The sequence below is a fragment of the Pholcus phalangioides genome, unplaced genomic scaffold, assembly GCF_987345545.1.
Source record: "Pholcus phalangioides strain wild (caught in Gottingen) unplaced genomic scaffold, Ppha-v1.0 ptg000009l_1, whole genome shotgun sequence".
NCBI lineage: Eukaryota > Metazoa > Arthropoda > Arachnida > Araneae > Pholcidae > Pholcus > Pholcus phalangioides.
In genome coordinates this window covers 18,984,672-18,999,023 of record NW_028301602.1, presented here as the reverse complement: position 1 = coordinate 18,999,023, position 14,352 = coordinate 18,984,672, and the positions used below count along the sequence as shown (strand labels likewise).

The 14,352-nt window shown below is 37.9% G+C and overlaps 1 protein-coding gene across 2 annotated transcripts in view; it reads left to right on the top strand.

Moving 5' to 3' along the window:
• LOC149082178 (venom protease-like) overlaps positions 1-14,352 on the top strand; it is a 142,321-nt gene that overhangs the window by 12,885 nt on the left and 115,084 nt on the right. The gene's annotated exons all lie outside the window — the stretch shown is intronic.

Here is a 14,352-nt window from a genome sequence, read left to right as displayed (position 1 = left end):
ATTCAGTACACACGTCATTACAGCTATTTCGTACAATACTTTTTGCGGGAAAACGCTTTAAACGAGAAATCTCGAGGAGTATCAGTAATAAAAGTTGGCACCAGAGAGTCGCAGGACCCAAGAAGGAAAAAATAATGCGGGATCCACTGTATACAAAAGCTTGCAGCAAAGCTGTCTCAGTATCGTAACCCACCCACGAGAGTGGGGCCTGGACCATTCTTCTCATTTTTTGTCTTTTTTCCACAATATTAATTCACTGTAGAGGGGGTCCGCTGAAGAGCGCAGTCTACGGGCCCCTGTTCCAGGATGTTGCGGGGGAGGGGGGGTTCATGTGCTTTATCGGCACCCAGAGGCAATTTCACTGTGGAATACGACGTCTGTTTACTCCAATTTCCATTCTATCGAGACATTATGGCCTTCTACGAACTGGAACAGCAGGGGTCGCGCGGTAGCCCTGTAGGTCCCTACACACGCTCGACGACTAGATAAGGATTATTCTAGTGGCCTCCCTTATTCTAGTGGCTATAGCCCTGAGGACACTTTTCTTCCTTCCTAGGAGAACGACTGCCATGAGAGCCGGGGGGGGGGGGGCCTTGTACAATGTTCTTTTCTTCGTTTCCGGGGTTTTCTTTTCGTTTTTTTTGTTTACTTGTACATGTGTATAGTTAAAAAAAATTTCAATGAGATCTAAGGTACGTAGTTCAAGATATCCGTCCATAGGAGTACAAATTGATGTGATTGATATTAAAGAGTCCTGTCTATTTTCCTATGGGGCATATATATATATATATCAAAGGGAAAAAAATCGAAAGATCTTTCCACGGGCCCCCCTGACTCCCGGGCCCCAGGGCTGGAGCCCTGTCAGCCCCCCCCCATGTGGGGGCCATGCCCCCCCCCGTTTCGTTTAATAACGGAAAATGCCACAGTATAACATTGTGGCCCGCGTACTTTATAAAATGTTTCAATATGGCCTGCTATGCCTCAAAGGTTGAAGACCACTGCAGTAGACTCTCGCTAATCCGGTACGTATTAGACCACGGTGTGCCAGATTTTACCGAAATTGCTGGATTAACTTTGAAGAAACCCATTGAAATAATATATGAAATTTCGTGCAAAGACATAGTCAGGACTTGATCAGCAATTAAGAAATATTAGAACGTGTTAAGGGGTTAGGGCATCAGGAGAAAAGTGACACCACACCACCTAAATATCCTGGACTACTGGACGTGCTGGATTAGAGCACGACCGAATTCTCGAGAGACTACTGTAGTTGAATTGAAATGCTCAAATGAAAATTTATCAGATAATTTATATATTTTTAGTTTTGCTTACCGTTATTTTTGGAGATTCTGCAATCTAAACCCTAAAGGAAATCTTGAGGATCGGCATGAAAATTTTTTTCATTACAATAACACACATTACAATTACATTAACAATAAACACTTTTCGGTCTGACACAAAGATGTTGTCTACCCAAGCCAACATCTTGAACCAATCCAAAAATGTAGCTCCTTTTTTTAGAAAGAAGGAAAAGAAACCCCCTTGATTTTTTTCAGCCGGGGAGGGAGTGTTAAAAGAGAAACAGAAAAATCAGGTGATTCAGAATGCATGTCATTCAGCATTCATTTCAAACCCCACTTTTTCTTTTGTCATATGGTCGTATGGTTCCAGTCATAGATTGCAAATGTATATGTTGTTTGAACCAGCTTATAGTATTTCATTCAAACAAGTGGGAGACAAAATCACAATAAGAGCTCTACTACATTCATTTTAATTAGTACGAGTGTCTCTTCCTGTCGATGTCGCCGCTTGCCGATAGCCATCTTGCCATCCATTATACTGTATACAAAAGCTTACACCAAAGCTGTCGTATTATCGGCGCCTATAAAAGCATTTAATTTAATACTGTGGAATGAGACATCTGTTTATGCCTTCACTCCAATTTTCATTTCGGACAGACATTAGGACCTGCTGTTCTCACCCCTCCTCCTGCTTGTGCCCTTAGGGAAATACTGTTTGAAAATGACCCTCCCTGAATGATCGCTTTACAATGTCTCTTCTTTCTTTGTCGGAGAAGAACTGGCCCTTGAGAGCTGCGTCTTGTAAATTGTTCTTTTCTTTCAGTTCCCGTTTTTCTTCCTACAGTATACATAATACGTACCTTATACGTACAGTATACATAAAAAAAAAAAAAAATTGCGGTTAAAAAAAAAAGGGGAGAGCAGATACTGTACTTAGTTCAAGAGATTTGTTGATGCACATGTAAATTCATATGTAGGATGAAACACACAACTATTTGGAGGCCCCCCGCTCTGCCGAGGCCCCAGGCGCGCGCCTCATGCGCCTGTGCGGTAATCCGCCACTGACCACGCATAAACATGGCGGTGTAAGCACACAGTGCTGGTTGTATTTAACAGTCACAGCCGTCGTAATCAGCAGCTCGAAATAATTATTCATATGTTAGACATTCGGGAACTGCGAGTGCAAGCGCTAATTTTTCATCTGCTGGTCAGGAGTTTAGTAGTTTATCAAATCTCATCGTAAATAATTTTCAGAAATTTGAGGAGCTTTTCAGTAAACTAGAAAGTCTCACTCAAAATATTCCAAAAATGCAGTCGAATATTTCTGCTTTATCAAGCACTCTCCGCCCCTCTGTGAATCCATCGATAAAACCAATTCAATCGCAATCAACATCTCAAAATCTTGCGGCTTCGGTTTCATTTTGCCCAAGTGTTGACTCAGACGCATCAAAATATTGGGGAGACGTCAGAGTGGGATACCATGCGTGAGGCTAATCGTTCCATGGGACCAGCTCGATTAAATTGCAGGGATGAGCAGAGAGTGGCCGAAAAAGCGCTGAATAGTCGACGCCATAACATCAGAGTTAGCCAGGCTGTATCGTCGCTGATACGTGTACTGCCAGCTGTTCGTAAAAGACGATTATTGGTGAATAGGCTTACTTCGGAAATTTCAGTATCGAACGTACGCGGGATACTCACAATTCGAGTTTGAGTGTGTGAAGTCGAACACGAAGACCTTTATGCATTATGCTTCTTTCGTCTTGACTAGTGCCGAAGAAAACTACAATAGCTCAAGTGATCCGTCTCATTGGCCAGTTAGAATTCACATAAGAGAGTTTTATGGAATTCCGAGATTTATTCTAGAAGATTCGTCTGGCCAACAAGTTACAAATGACGACTCCTCTACACCAGAGATACCACTAATGGCCTAGAGCAGTGATTCCCAACTTGGGCGTTAACGCCAGCTGGGGGCGATGGAAGCTACGGGTATAACATAGGATCCCATGGGTTAGATTGCGTGGGGGGGGGGGGGACAAAAAAGGTTTTTTTTTTTTTTTTTGAAACCGAGCACTCACGTCTATCGCCATAGGCAATTTACTACCTAGTGAGTTGTGCCGGAAGTGTAAGTATGTGTACCTAATAGTCTGAGTGCGTATCTAGTGTTGTGTATGATTTTTCAGTGCTGCCATCTATATCTCAGAAGTGAAGTGAGTGATGTGTAGTGACTGAATATTTGTACTGTTTGTAGGACTGTTGCTCTCTGTGGCGAGACTTTTTAACGGGGAGATCAGCTCGCATTTGCGCCTCAAAGTTGGGAACCACAGGAAACCAACTTCAGCCGACCACCACAACAAAAAAGGTTGCGAAACTATGACCAAGAGCAGCAATTCTCAACCTGTGCTACGCGGAGCCCTTGGGGCTCTTTGTGACTCTCCAGGGGCTCCGCGGCCCCTTATTTTAAATAGTTAAAATAAATCAGTAACTTTGATGAATAATTAAGAAACTGGCCTACGGGGCTCCGCCATAGAATTTTTTTACTTAAAAGGGCTCCGCGAGTCAAAAAAGGTTGAGAACCGCTGGCCTAGAGTGACTGGGAAGATCACTGGGATATCCGGAGTCATCAAAAAGACCACGTGATGTGTTTGGAATCTTCTTGAATCCCCGTAGTCTCGCAAATAAACTGTATATTTTGCATTCATTTTTTTGAATCTTATGATCTCGCTCTTGTTTGCGTATCCGAATCATGGCTGCCCTCAAGTCTACCCGATTCCCAGCAATGCCAGTGGAGATATGATGCCCAGCCGGGCACTGCCAATCTCCCTATAGATAAGAATCAATTTTCTTTTACAGATTTCTTAAGTTCGATATAAACAAACTATGAAAAATCGGTTGCTTGCATTGCTTTTTTTTTAAATTAAAAAAATATTTCCTCTTAATTCCAACTTACTACCTTAATTATGAAGAAAAAAAATTAAACTTTTGCAATATATATCTTCCCTTCTTTTATTCTGTTCAGAAAATATTTTAAAAATAAATACAAAATAATTATTTGCAAAGCTAGACCAATTAATATAAATCAGCATAAGATGAATTATACACATCCATTTTCTAGAGCTCGTATAGTTGAAATGATAACTTCAAAATATAACAAGGAAGCAAAGAAAACAACACACAACTTCAACTAACAAAAATTCTAATATTTATTCAAAAAAATTGATAAAATTTATAGAAAATTGCCACAAGCAACATATTAAAAATAAATTTTCGCACAGATAATAGTAAAACTTATAAAAATTCCCATTTAATGTATGGAAGTTAGTGTATGGCAATATTTAATTGTGCTTCTTGATTCATCATACAATTTTCTTAATGTTGCAACTGAAACACATTTGAGATTCTTCTACACCCCCCTCCAAAAAATATGGATAATATAAAGAAATTTTAACAATTGTTCTGGTTGATTCAGTCATTTCAAGCACAGTTCAAAACATTTGGCACTCTCGTAGAAACACCCCCCCCCCCCCAAAAAAAATCAAGGAATGGTTTGAGATTAATTTCATCCATAAGAAGCTTCACTTTTTGTCTGATTTATTCAAGTAATAAACTTCTACATACAGTAGTGATTGGTCATCAGATTGCTCTGCACTAGGAGATTGAAGATATTATCAGAAATTATCGTTCGAATAATTTGTACACGAGGAATTACTGCAGATTAACTACCCATAAATATCTATGCATGGGAACATATTGAGTGAAGAAGTGAACACATACAAAATCATAAAATATATAGAACAGCTACGTATAGTTCAAGTATATTTAATCGAATGGATTTGCTCTTTTACAAAAGCTATTGTTTTTGTTTGTCTTCAACATAAACTAGCAATTCATTCACAATATCCTCACATACACTATCGGATTATTTTACATTTAAAGCGCATTTCAAATTACCTTCGAGATCATGTGTATGAATGAGAAATGGGAATGTAAACTTGCCTAGTTTTGTTAGTTTTACATTTTCATGAAAGCATTTCATTAAGGTTTATATGTGTATATTTTTTTCATGTTAATCATGAAATGCCATCAACTTTATTTAGATAAAAACAGACTAGATATAAGAGTGTACAAATCAGTCTATGATATTTTATTACAGGGCTGGACAAATCCCAGGTGCCAGGTCACCATGGTGACTAAAAAATTGGTATTGGCACCTAAAATTTTTTTGTGTAATTACTAAAGTGCAAGTTGAGTGCAGCATGAAATTTTGGAATTTATAGCAGTATATTTGTAACATCAAAGAAGTCCAAAAATTATTTTGGACTTTTTTCTTCGGGTAAAGTTTTTTTTTAGCAAATTAAAAAATTGTTGGGGGTTCCTAGATTTTTTTGCAATTTGTCCAGCCCTGTCCTATTATTTGATAGTATAAATTATTTTCTTATTTATTTGATAACAGTTTGCAGAAAATTTTCTCTGTGTAGATTCATCTACATTTACCATACATTTTAAAATAATTGAGATAATTTATGTTACTGACTTGAAATGAAAACTTACCCAGTTTTGAATCACAAATCCTGACAAAAACATGCAACATTAAGTTAGCTTTTAAATTATCGTCAAAATTTTTGTGTTGATAATATGAATGAAAAAAAAAGTTCTTGGTCATGTCTTTCAATTTTTTTTACACTGACAGCATATCCAAAGACGAAAAATAGAACTTTTCCTAGTAGGCTACTCTCGTTAGGGGTTGAAGCTTTTAACTATAGCTGTAGAAATGCACTCGCCATCAAAAATATCACACTAGTAAAGAATATTTGAGTCGCCACGAGAATCCGCAGGCAGTTATATACTGGAATGATAACAAAATCCTGAAAGAAAATATAGTAAAAAATATTAGTCATAAATAGGATTACATATTTTTATATCTCACATTACATATTTTTCAGTTATCTGCATGACTGAACACTGATTGATTTATATGAAATAAATTTTTCCCTTTATTAGATTAAAAGCAGTTACTCTAACCCTAGTCCTTGGGTATAAAGATAATAATTGTTTAGAATAAGTTGATGAAAACCAAAAATTAAAAAAAAATTAATACAATATTCAATACTGTTGCTAAGTGACTATCTTTCTAGCCAACTTACCCGAATTTTATATATACAATGTACTTTAGAATCGTAGTTGTTTTGAAAAATTAGTGAAATTTCGTTACAACGATACTAGATATAACGATGAATTCCTCTACAACGATGTTTTTCAAGTCTTGCTAGGAAATGTTTATACTCTAGTGCTAAACTGATGCCTCTCGATATAATGATAATCCCTCTACAACAATATATGTACATTTTTTTTGGTTCACAGGTTATCGTTATATCGAGGTCTTACCGTATTTTAAAACAAGTAATTATTTATTTGCAGCATGAATGTAGTTTTGCTAGGATAGATTTAGGCAAAATATACACACAAATGTATTGTATAATCCTATTCCGCTAATTATATAAAATATCACAATATATACATTATTTAAAACATAGATATAAATTCTTTTGTTTTATTCGTTGTAAATAATGTCATAACTTTCACAGGTAGGGATAAAAATAAATCCAATAAAAATACTTACTCGAAAACTTTCGGCACCGATGTCCTTCCTTGATTATAGAAGCCAGCCTTTGATGATCGATCTTATTCTTCAGTAAATTAAAATAAGAGAAGCCTCTCTGTCTCTTGGCATCCACGAGAAAGGAATATAACACAAAAATAAATTTTAAAACGTCGTCTAACAAATTTAAAAACACTGATACCAATGAATAAAAAACACGTGCAAATATGGTTGCTTCGTTTTCCTTCAGCCTCCACCTGGCTACGTCGCTAGTTGTGACGTCAGCAGTGTGGAGGCTTTCTTATCTATGGGGGTGTTGGCACTGCCCGTAAGAGGGAAGAGAGGCCTCATAAAAATGAGAACTAACTCAAATTTTCGAGAGGTTATCAGGTAGGCAGTGGCGTAGCCAGGTTTTGGTCCATGGGGGAGGGAAATCGGGAAAGGCGCCATTTTTTTGTTCGTGCTTAAGGCGCGAACTTAAAATTATGCATTAGTGGGTGGAGGGGGAGGAGAACTTTAAATTTCCCAATTTAAAAAAAAATCAAATTTATTTTGTTTTCAGTGGATGTTATTTTTCAAATTAAATTAATTACCTTTCAATTTGATTAATGTATTTTAATTTTTTAATTAATTTTAAAAAAAATGTAAATCCCATTTTGTGTTTTGTGTACTTATACAAATGCAAACACCAAAAACAACTGGGAAGTCACCCTAACAGGTAGCTGGAAAAAATTTAGATTAACATATAAGAAATGATAGGAGATAGTAAAAAAGATAAAAAAAATGAATGATAAAAAAGGAAATATATATTTTCTTTCTCACTAAAATTATTCCAAGATATGAAAGTACAGAGAAATCTTCATGCTTCCATTTAATCGCTTTTATCATTTTACATTCTTATCGTAAGTATCACAAAGTATCACATGTACACTACTTCTACTCAATCGTGCATGTACTTCCAAGACATTTCTCTTATGGAATTTCTAACAAATTAATGCATGCCGGAAAGTTCTTTCTTACATTATGCGTGACCATAACGTATATAAGATGTCATAGTTATGAATGATTTCGATTCGAGAAGTTTTGCCCCCTGTCTTCCATATTAGAAATAAAACTGGCAGATGCCTGAAGTTTCGTGTTGTGCAAATACCACGGTGGAAGCTTGTCTGCTCTCTGCGGGAAGGCTTTCCAAACGAAAGATGGTTAACATTCGTACCTAGAAATCGAAAAAAAAAAGACTCGCTTCAGTCAACCGCGACTGTGCCACTAGTGGGGTTCAAACCGGAATGAATCCATCATGATGGAATCACATACTTACATCACAAGAATTATCACATACTACTAGATTGCGGACGCACAAGCGGAGGGTTGCCTGAATCCAAAAAGGTTTAGGAACCACTGCTTCAAACGAATTAGTGTGCCATAAATTGTCGCATGTGTCTGTAATCTATTTAAGTATCTCTGATGCGTGTTTGTAATGCCACTGCTCATCTTCCGAATCGAAGTGAAAGTGGCAGGTGTATGAATCGATTGAAATATTTCTTACGTTTTATTATCTACCGGCTCCCTTTGGAGATACTATTTAAAGGGGAGTTCAGCTCGAAGTTCAAAAACTTAAAAAAGCATTGCGCATAGTATATGTATATTTATTATTAGTGGAATAAATTCATGATGTGTTTTATAACAAATCAGAGAAGAATGAAAATATATGAGCGATGAATGGTACAGACTAGCGCAGGGGTTTTCAAACTTTTTCCATCTGCGGTGCCCCGTCACTTTAATCAATGTTTGCCCGCGGCTCCCCAGAGCAGTTTAACAATGAATCTCTTTGAAAAAACCTTCGGGATGCTTCGTGGTGTCCCCGACAAAGGTTTTTCGAAAATATTTTTTGTTATACAGCTTTAGGGAGCTGACGGAGTTCGCGGATAAGCATTGAATAGAGGAAAGGGGCACTTCAGGAGGAAAAAGTTCGAGACGCCCCCCCCCCCCCCCCTGCATCAGGCAATTCTGGGCAGTCACGGATAAATTATGACGAAGTCAGGGGGACGACCACGGGTGCCAAAAGTTTAAGAAACACTGGATTAATTGGAGGGGAGATATACATGCCATGAGTTAACAAACACACCGGCCATAACTTTTTCCAGGGAATTTCTCCGATTCGGCACACAGCTGTATATGCATAATGATGAAACAAACAGTGATTCATAGAAAAGAGAAATTACACCATGAAAAAAGGCAATGTTTCTGAAAAAGTCACATCTTATATATAAATGTGAAAGTATGTATGTATGTATGTATGTATGCTCTTTATACAAATCTACAGTTTTAGACCGATCGTCGCCAGATTTTGCATGTATACCAAACAGGACCGGGAATGAGCCGTAGGCTACTTTAAAAGTTCGTCAGAGATGGGCAAATGCCCGAAATGTGCAAAAAACTGTCGGGCAACAATGGTTTTGGGGGCCTCAACAATCACTTTCGGAACGTTTACTTTGGTTACCGTGGTTCCCAACAATGCATTTCAGACGTGTATATATCTTTACAATGGTTTGTCACATCTTTAACGCTGCCATCATTACAGTTTATTCATTTATAATGGTTTGGCTCTTTTCCAATACTCCCTGTAATTGAAGAAAACCCTGGAAGCGCCAGATATTTTTGCTTGCATGTATACAGGGTGTCCTGTAAGTGCTAATGTGGCCTTTATCTCATCAACCACCCATCGTTGAGGTATAGTTTCAATTTAAAAATTGCTTAAAAGGAGTTTGAATAATATTCGCTGCAGAAGCTGGACATCTGACGTCACTAACAACAGAGAACAACAACTACGACGATAAAACAGGGAATAAAAATGTTCTACGCTAGCTGATGAACTCAATGCTTGCCTCAAATCATCAGCACTCTACTTCACCAAACACCAACTCTGGCCATATCGCTACATTGCAATTTACTGCCATTAGTGAGATGGGTTGGAAGTGAAGGTGCTGTCTATCGGTGGTCGCCTCGAGTTTGTTAGGACATCAACACTCTGGCACGAAGCTAAAAAATTATCATTATCCACCAACATGCGAGTTCAACTGCAAAATGACTCGCACTGCTACCATTTTCACATCAGTTGATCAAACTTGGCAATGGAAGAATTCCCGTAGACCCAAGCACTGGACTGATAACGTTCCCAAATGGGTTTTGCCAGTTATTATATATATAAACTCAGTTCAAGAACTTGCAGACCACGTCTTCCCAAACATTCAACAAAATCACCGAAACCATGAGTGGCTTTGTGAGAGTGCGATTCTGGCACCGAAAAATGAGTGTGAACAAGATCAACGGAAAAATCCTAAAAATTATTCCGGGAGACTCCACATCTTACAAATCGGTTGACACTGTCACAGACACAGCGCAGACAGTTCTGTATCCTGCAGAATTTCTGAACTCTTTGGATATTCCGGGTGTGCCACCACACAACTTGACCCTCAAAGTCGGAGCACCTAAAATGATTTTAAGAAATTTGGAGATACCGATACTCTGCAATGGCAACAGACTCTGCGTGAAGAAATTGCACAATTACATCATTGAAGCAACGATTTTAACTGGATGTGCTGGAGAAGAAGACGTCTTCATTCCACGTACCCCAATTATCACTGAAGAAATGCCATTCACTTTAAAGCGATTACAGTTCCCGATTCGTTTAGCTTTTGCCATGACAATCAACAAAGCGCAAGGCCAGTTGTTAGTAGTGGCAGGTATCAACCTACATGAGCCCTATTTTTCACACGGACAGCTTTTCGTCACCTGTTCGCGTGTTGGTAATCCCAAAAATTTGTACATGTACGCACCAGATGGAAAAAGAAAAAATATTGTGTATCCACAAGCGATTGCCTGAAGTTTTTAATTAAAATATTTAAAAATTAAAGTAATTTTTTTTTACTTAATGCAAAAATATTTGATTAAGAAATAATTAATAAGCTATATATATGTAAATTTTTTACAGGGCGGGCAACGTCGCCGGGTATCAGCTAGTCTTATATATAAATGTGAAAGTATGTATGTATGTATGTATGCTCTTTATACAAATCTACAGTTTTAGACCGATCGTCGCCAGATTTTGCATATATACCAAACAGGTCCGGGATTGAACCGTAGGCTACTTTAAAAGTTCGTCAGAGCTGGGCAAATGCCCGAAATGGGCAAAAAACTGTGTGGCAACAATGGTTTTGGGGCCTCAACAATCACTTTCGGAACGTTTACTTCGGTTACCGTGGTTTCCAACAATGCGTTTCAGACGGGAATATATGCCTTTACAATGGTTTGCCACACCTTTAATTCTATTATTATAACAGTTTATTCATTTATAATGGTTTGTCACTTTTCCAATCCTCCCAGTAATTGAAGAAAACCCGGGAAGCGCCGGGTATTTTTGCTTGCCTGTATACAGGGTGTCCTGTAAGTGCTAATGCGGCCTTTATCTCATCAACCGCCCATCGTAGAGATATAGTTTCAATTTAAAAAATGCTTAAAAGGCGTTTGAATAATATTCGCTGCACAAGCTGGACGTATGACGTCACTAACAACAGAGAACAACAACTACGACGACAAAACCGAGAATAAAAATGTTCAACGCCAGCTGATGAACTCAATGCTTGCCTCAAATCAACACTCTGGCACGAAGCGAAAAAATTATCATTATCCACCAACATGCGAGTGCAACTGCAAAATGACTCAGCACTGCTATCATTTTCACATCAGTTGATCAAACTTGGCAGTGGAAGAATTCCCGTAGACCCAAGCACTGGACTGATAACGTTCCCTAATGGATTTTGCCAGTTCTTATATATATAAACTCGGTTCAAGAACTTGGAGACAAAGTCTTCCCAAACATTCAACAAAATGACCAAAACCATGAGTGGCTTTGAGAGAAAGCGATTCTGGCATCGAAAAATGACAGTGTGAACAAGATCAACGGAAAAATCCTAAAAATTATTTCGGGAGACTCCACATCTTACAAATCGGTTGACACTGTCACAGACACAGCGCAGACAGTTCTGTATCCTGCAGAATTTCTGAACTCTTTGGATATTCCGGGTGTGCCACCACACAACTTGACCCTCAAAGTCGGAGCACCTATAATGATTTTAAGAAATTTGGAGACACCAATACTCTGCAATAGCAACAGACTCTGCGTGAAGAAATTGCACAATTACATCATCGAAGCAACGATTCTAACTGGATGTGCCAAAAGAAGACGTCTTCATTCCACGTACCCCAATTATCACTGAAGAAATGCCATTCACTTTCAAGCGATTACAGTTCCCGATTCTTTTAGCTTTTGCTATGGCAATCAACAAAGCGCGAGGCCAGTCGTTAGCAATGGCAGGTATCAACCTACTTGAGCCCAGTTTCTCACACGGACAGCTTTACGTCGCCTGTTCGCGTGTTGGTAATAGCAAAAATTTGTACATCTACACACCAGATGGACAAACAAAAATATTGTGTATCCACAAGCGATTGCCTGAAGTTTTTAATTAAAATTATATTATTAATATAATTAATAATAATAATAAAATTAAAATAATTAAGATTAATTAAAAAATGAAAGTAATTTTTTCTTACTTAATGCAGAAATATTTTGATTAAGAAATAATTAATAAGCTATATATATGTAAATTTTTTACAGGGCGGGCAACGTCGCCGGGTATCAGCTAGTTTTGATATAAAACTATGTACTCTATCACTGTATATAATATAGTACAATATATTATCGTACAAATATAGAAGACTATAATTTCCTCTCCCATTCCCTGCATATCAGAGCTCTATTGACTAAAGATTATGGGTTTTTATTTACCCACCTTTATGAAACTCTTCCAGAACCCACTTTTGTGCCCCAAAATCTTGGGTTTTTAGAGCTCAAAAGCCCATAGCTGTTTTCCACCTTTTCCTTGTATTTGACACTGCCCTATACACAAGCTAGTAGCTCTTGCTAAGACACCTGCAGATAACGTGGCATTTCTAGGCACTATGAATCTAGCTAAGTCCCCCATACACAAAGTGGTATTTCTAGGAGCTCAAACTCTACCTAAAGCGCCCAAAGAAAAAGCGATACTTCGTGGAACTTGAATCCTAGCCATTACTTCATAGGTTCAGGGGTCTGTCCACAATAGGTTCCTGTGCCTAATTTCTTCAAAAGGCCCCTTAGTCAATGCTGGCCCTTCAGAACAGAATGAGCATTTCGTGAACGCCATATCCTCATACCTATAAAAGGTATCTCTAGGAGCTCTAACGAGAACGACCAATAGCAAGAGAAAAAAGTTAGAGCTAGAAGCGGGCAAGATTCTGCCCTTTAATAAAGGTGGGGAACAAAGGCTGATCTGAACATGCTTCCAGATGAAGAGCTTGAGAGCAATTGTCAAAAAGGGTAATGAAAACCTCCACTTTCTTTTCTTCTTCTTCTCTTAAGGATTGGTACAAACCCAATCACTGTGAAACTGCAAGAAGCGCAAATATAAATGTATATATTTTTTTTCCTTACTCAACGAAGTTAGAAAATGAAAAAGTCAATACATATTTTTTCAAGTTTTTTTTAAAGATCAAAGTCATTTAGAAAAATGGGCGCCAATGTAGACAAAATTTCGATTGGGGGAGCAATCGCTCCCTCTGCTCCCCCCCCCCCGGCTACGCCACTGCAGGTAAGGTCTCAGAAACACCAATTGGCCTGGGGCCCATGATGCTCTTAAAACGGCCCTGACGATACACACACAAACAGTAAGTTATTTCGATGATTTCCAGTAGAACTTTCTTTCCTTGCGGTGCTTTTCTTGCTGCCTGCGTTAAATCTGCATTCCGTTTACGACGAGAAAACGAAAAGTGCTTTTTCTAAAAAAAAAAACCTGGAAATTTTGGAATAATTCGACAAGAATAATAAATTAATGACAGGTCGATCTTGCAAATCAGTTGAAGAATATCCCTGCGTGAACTTTGAAAATGATTATGCAGCAGAGGAACGAAATCGAAGACCAAGCTGCTGGTTGCAAATCATCTACTGAAAAAAAAAAGGATTCCAAGATGGGAAATTTTCCCAAGTCGAGAAAATTTTGTTGCAATTTTTTACCCTGGGGTGTTGTCCTAAAGGTACTTTTCTGCTGAATTTTATTTTTTCAAGTGATTTGAAATGCGATTTAATGTTTTCCACGCAAGTATGATTGAAATGATATTTGTTTAGTAACAGAACTGGAGATGCAATCAAATACATTGAAAATATTTGATATTTTGCACGTCTCTGGTGGGGAGAAGCCTTTTTTTTTCTCAGTTATTCGACTTATACATTTATACGACGTATTAACTCGGATTCTTGAGCGTAGTAAAGTATAAACGAAGTTCCAATTTATCACTGGATAAACATTAGAAAAACCACCGCATCATGAAAAATTAACTCATTTCAGTTGTTATTAGGGCCTA